This window comes from Strix aluco, chromosome 8, assembly GCF_031877795.1.
Source record: "Strix aluco isolate bStrAlu1 chromosome 8, bStrAlu1.hap1, whole genome shotgun sequence".
Taxonomy (NCBI): domain Eukaryota; kingdom Metazoa; phylum Chordata; class Aves; order Strigiformes; family Strigidae; genus Strix; species Strix aluco.
In genome coordinates, this window is record NC_133938.1 from 14,162,914 (window position 1) to 14,168,913 (window position 6,000).

Below are 6,000 nucleotides of genomic sequence, written 5' to 3' on the forward strand. Positions count from 1 at the left end.
TTACTACTGAAAGTGATTTGATTATCCTTGTGTTTCACCTCACAGGAGAGCCATCAATATGCTGTGTTGTATGATTAGCAAATTATATGTTTTATAGAATATGAGATTATAAAAAAAACAGTGGGACAGCTTCATACTAGGTTATTGTCCAGGCAGGGAGAAAAGGGCAGTCTGCTTAGCAATGTGCTGAGGATTTCTTTAGAGATTGGCTAATGATGTGAGCAGTCACGAGCTGTCTATTTACTATTAGGCAGTAATTAGTGTCTCCAGAGCAGACAGGGGCAATAAGCATTCTGGTGGGAAGAAAGTGAATCTCATTTCTGACTAATGACCAAGGAAATCCTCAGGATGGGAGAATATTTTAGTCTAATTGGGATCTTAAGCAATGGCAGGCTACGTAAGGAAGCACTGAGGCCCTAGCCCGGGCTGAATCAACCTGCTGAAGCAAAGCATCAGTAAGGTGTTGCTCATCATGAGGATTAGGCAAATATCTGTAGCTTGTTACCCAGATACAAAGATGGAGAGCAAGGTTCAAGGTCTTTTTGATCTGATTCTTGAGGCAAAGTGTCTCCCTTGTGTGTTTGTTTTCTGATATTTGTATTTAAGTGTTTTTATTACTTTAGTCGAATATGTTAGGAATGATTTCAGGAACATATGTACCAGTTCTCTAGCTGTGGTGACACCTTTTAGGACAAGGTGTTGGGACCTTTCAGACGTGCTTTGCCTGCTGGTACACTCCCCCAGGATGTTACTGGTGGCACAGCACACTGCTGATTAACTGCATAGATTGGCATGAGATTTAATTCTCAATACTTGAGTTCTGAGAAAAGCACTCAAATCCCAAGGGAATTTCTAACTTTTGTTGCTTCCTAAAAAAACCCAGATGCTTTTCAATTTAAACTTCTATGATCTGCCACCATTAAAAATGGCAAAACTGGTCTTTGATTTCAGTAAACAATGACTTTCAGTTCAGTCTTGCTGCATTTTACTGAGGAAGGTGTTTACTCCTTGAACAGACAATGTTTTCCTTCTGAATGTGAGCTAATTTTAATACTTACTAGGAAATCTTAAATACTAACAGTGCAATGCTGTTCCAAAGATGAGATAAAAGAGGGGCTATTTAATATAAGCAGTTGCATTTTGTGTTCTTGAGATAACCCTGAGTTTACTGCTTTGTGATGAGGAATAGCTGCAAGGAAAAAAAACAGTTATGAGTTCCAGTACCCGTTGGCCATCAGATAGTATTGAGTGTGTATCTCAGAAAATATTTCATGTTAGTGCTATGTTGATTGGTTCAGTAACAGCATGCTTTTTATTGTCATATAAATGACTTTTCAAAAGTGGGTTGCTCGTGACCAGTGGATGCAGCAATGTGGGGAGCGGTGGTGTATTGTGTGTCTCCTCTCAGACCCTGGAACTGGGTAAACAATGGGAAAAATATCATGTTTGATTCTCTACATGGAACAACCACTATCATGGCTCATTTTCTCATAACCATTAGTACATCCAGTTGGATGCTTTGGAAGGAGACCTTTTTCTGTTGTAAATACAACAATTCAGACTGTCAAGTAAACAATCCCCTCTACACCAAAATGTTCACTAGGCTGCTGTTACATCAGCTTCTTGGGCTTCTGGGGTGCTTTTGGAATGAGCTGGCTGAACCATGGCTGGGAGGACAGTGTGTCTGGCCACGTGCTCTTTCTTGCTGCTGCCTTTGCACCAGTTTTGGTGTTTGAATGCACCATGAGTTGACTGAACTTGCAAAAATGTCAAAAAAAAATGAGTGCAGGAAAAGAGGGAGTAGCTGTTTACAGGTGTAACGAGTTGAATTGCTCTAGTTGCAGTGTCAGAAATTTTGCAAGTGTGAAGTGAAGGGAGAATGAGGGGAAGTACATCAGCAAAGGCAAGGGCAATGAGACCTCCCTTGCTGAGGAGCTGTTAATTTTACTCAGCTGTTTTGTGAACTCATGCCCTTGGAGGAGATCAGGCTGGTGAGCAGGACCAACACTTGCCTATCGTTATAGGATTCTTAAATGTAACTCACAGATTCATTAACTCATATTTTCTTCAGGCTTTTCCAAGCTTTCCTGGTTATTTAAACTAATTAGTTCACAATTACTTTTTTTTTTTTTTTTGAAGGCCAAAAAAGGCAATGACTGTTGCGGTTTTTTCTTTATCATCTGTGATTTGTTCTTCTCTGGTAAGTAGTAATCCATATTTTTTCTCATTTTTGTTTCACTTTAATAGTCTGGCAAATCAAAAAGATTTGCAGTCTGACCCTTATGTAGCTGATGCTCTGCTTTTATGCAGATAGATACAATATACATCTGTGACCCACAGTTTCTGAATAAAGTATCTTAAACCCTATGGCTGAGTACAAATTCTTAACATTAGGCTTCCCTTTCTGAGTTAGGGAGTGTGCAGAAAGGATCCAACCCTAGCAGAATAGGAGAACGTAGGTGTGAGTATTTCCAGGTCTGATCACTATGCTTCTTTCAGTAGGTCTTCCTTTTCCATCTAACTTTTTTTTTTTTTTTCATTTTAAAGGAGAGAAATACCATAGGAAAAAGTCCTATCCAGCTCTGGAGAAATGTAGTAGTGTGATGACTTTTTAGAAGTGGTTTATGTTTAGAAGGGGTAGGCAGTGCAATTGAGGAATATATCTATTGGTGGAAACCTAGGGATTTGATCAGAGAGCCTGAAAATTGTGCAAAACCTAAAACATAAGGTCTTACTCAGTACAACTTATTTATAAGAAACAAGAAAACAAATAAACATAGTATTTGCAGCAAGTTATAGGAAGAATTAATAACACAAAAATACCAGATGTCTAGTCAGTCACAACTGTTTGCCATAACAGATCTGACCCTCCTCGTGTGGGGAAAAAGGCTTCCTGTGAACATTTCAGCAATTCCCAATGATGATACTTTGAAAACAAATCTATTTGCCTCGCTTGTCCCTTTTTTCTACTGCCTCCTGTAAACGTGATGATGTCTGAAGTGACTGGACAATGTTTAAATATTAAATAATTTCCAATGCAATTAAAAAAATTATTTATAATTAGGATAAGTTAAAGAGTGACATAGACATACTAAGGACTTGGTTTCTTATCAACATATTCATGGAGTCTTAAAAAAAAAGTCCTGTGGTTGCAGAAATATAAACATGTATCTATCTAGCTGTTTAATTTCAGCACCATGGTTGCAAAATAAATACATGCTACAAAAGTTTGCAAATATAAATCCACTTCACTTTTTTTTTTTTTTAAATCTACTGCCAGTAGGAAGTTGACAAGTTAAAATACTTGAGGCAAAAAAATGTTATCAGTAAAACATTGCTACCAAGTAGCTACCATTCTCAGCAAAATTTGTGTGTATGTGTATTTTTTCTGAAGCCAGCAGAGGAAAAATACTTTAAATTCCATTATCAGTTATAAATTCAGATATTTGTAATCTGAAACAATTTCTTCACTGGATTACATGTTTCAGTCCTATTTTTGTTTCACACTCACTGAAGGCAGAGCTGTGTGGAAGTGAGGGCTCCAGCAGGAGAACCTACAATAGTTCATGCCAAAGCAGCCTGGTAGCTTAAAGATAAACTTTTGCAATGGCACGGACAAGTGATAAAGTCTAAATTCCAATTCAGGATTAAAATTTTTATTTTTGTAAATCCTGATGAGCAGTGACTTCTAGTAATTTCTTGGGTGCATTAATTTTCATCCATTAAGTTCCCCAGGTACCTGAAACACCACATGCTATCTGCTGCTCCTTCTAGTCTGTGTAACACAAGCCAGGAGGGGAAGATGAAGGCAGAACTTTAACCCATGATTGCCTGAAGCTATTCAACCCCACTTCCTAAAACAGTAATTTGGCATCTGTCATCTGTCTTGAAGATATTCTGGTTTGCAAAAACCAATGTGACTGACCCCCCAGCAGGGAAGGAGCATGACTCTGCAATGCATGTTTGGAGTGCTCACCCCTCAACAGAAAACTGCGCTGAGCCCTGGGGTCCAATTGTTGCTTAACTCATGACAAACAAATCCCTTTATGAGTATGAGACCTTGAACTTGATGCATTCATCTGGTATGTGCGTGATGTGACCTTCCTGTTTTCTTTCTCTAGTGTTTTTCTACTGTAGTGGTGACAATATCTAAGGCCCTTGGCTGTTCCATCTTGGCTGTTACCAGCCCTTCTATGGTTGACAAGATTTCTCTTTCCATGGTGACAAACTCCAGGAAGCTGCACCATCAAGTTTCAAAAGCAGAAGGTCATACCCATCTTCAAGGCTTGCCTTGCTCGGAACAGAGTTGGACATGACCTGCAGGATCACTTCCAACTTAAATTATTTCATGTTTATTGCACAATTCTCAGCCATGTGTCCCAAGTCAGGCTTGTCATCAGTACAGCTTATTCTCTTATCAGTATTTGTTGCTGATGAAGCAGGATTTCTGGTTGCTGGGCTTACTCTGTCAACAGACTTGTGCCTTCTGAGAAAATCTTTAGTGCACTCTATACTTCTGATGTTGGAAGTTCTTTGCAGTTACCCTTCTTCCAGCCCATGTTGCCTGCTACTGTGGGAGACCAGCAGTGATCCCCTTTAATTTCAGCTTCAAGCAATCCAAACAAAAAACTCTCTTTGATTGCACATCCTGGCTCTTAAAATTTAACAGAACACATTAAAATTGCTTATTTATGGTTTTACATAATCTCCCAGAAGAGAAAGGGTGATTTTTAAGAGAATGTGATGGCAGTATAAAATTTTACATGATGTAAAATAAAATGTCTCCTTCGGATATATCTCCTCCAAATGCAGCCACGTATTATATGATTCTCTGCAAATACATTAAACCAGGAGATAGTTTTTACTGCTGTACTACAGTCCATAGAATCAGAAACTCGCATATGGAAGGGTAATGGTAAGTGTTTTCTGGGAAAAAGCTGGAATAAAAAAACCCCAACACTTTCTTCTTACTATGAGCTTTAGAAAATAAGCATAAAAAATTCCTCTGTCACTTTAGTTAAGAAGTCTAAGATGTCTGAATCTGACAAGATAGAAATAACCCCTTACTACTTCAGTGATCCTCTGCCTCCCGCTTTTGCCCAACCATTATGCAAGGCCTCACGTTGTGGAAATGGCAAGGATTCTCGGGAAATGGAGAAAAATCCCCAAGAAAGAAATGCAGTCACTTTTAAAGTAAAATTATTTAATTAAAAAAATAATTCTAAAATGAACTGCATAAGAGAAATCACAACTCATCATTCTCTACTGCTGTCTGTTTGAAGACTGCCAAATCAAAGCATCATAGCTGCAGCCCAGGGCTATGCTTTGTGTCTTGTACCAACATCTCCTCTGCACTTACTCTTTGGGTGACCCATCTATATTGTGCATGAGTAGGAGCTGGCGGCCAGAATGAAGGATAGTGGTTTGAATGATTTAACCTTCAATGCTGAATAAACTATTCTCATGTATGTAAGAAGTGTTTATATTTTTATACAGAAATGTCAGTCTTTGTTCATAACTTTTCAGTAATCTTCTCTTCCAAGAAATCATTAATCCATTTTAGTGAGAGACTATAATTCTTGCTGTGGTGTTTTATTCGTTCAGTACAACAGAACCAGTAAAATGATTTTTAAAGTGTTTGTGATGTTTAATATTACATTTTATTTGGTATGCTTAGTGCAAGCCTGCTTCTCTTGAATTCACTGTCAGAGTTCACATTGACTTTGATGGAACAGTTTTCAGTTCTAGAAGATTTGACAGAGCTATAGTAAATCATTCAGTGCTTGAAGAAATACTGATATGTTTTTAAATTACTTCCTTCCATGAAATAACTCACAACTTGACACAAGTTAATCCCACAACATATCCCTCACCGCTTCATTTCACTCCCAAATAAATGTGTACATTTCACCATGTTTGGTGGGTGTATTTCTGCTCACAGGAGTGTCTTCTTGGGAAGTAGTTTATTTTTTATATGCTTTCAGTGATCTGAAAGGAATG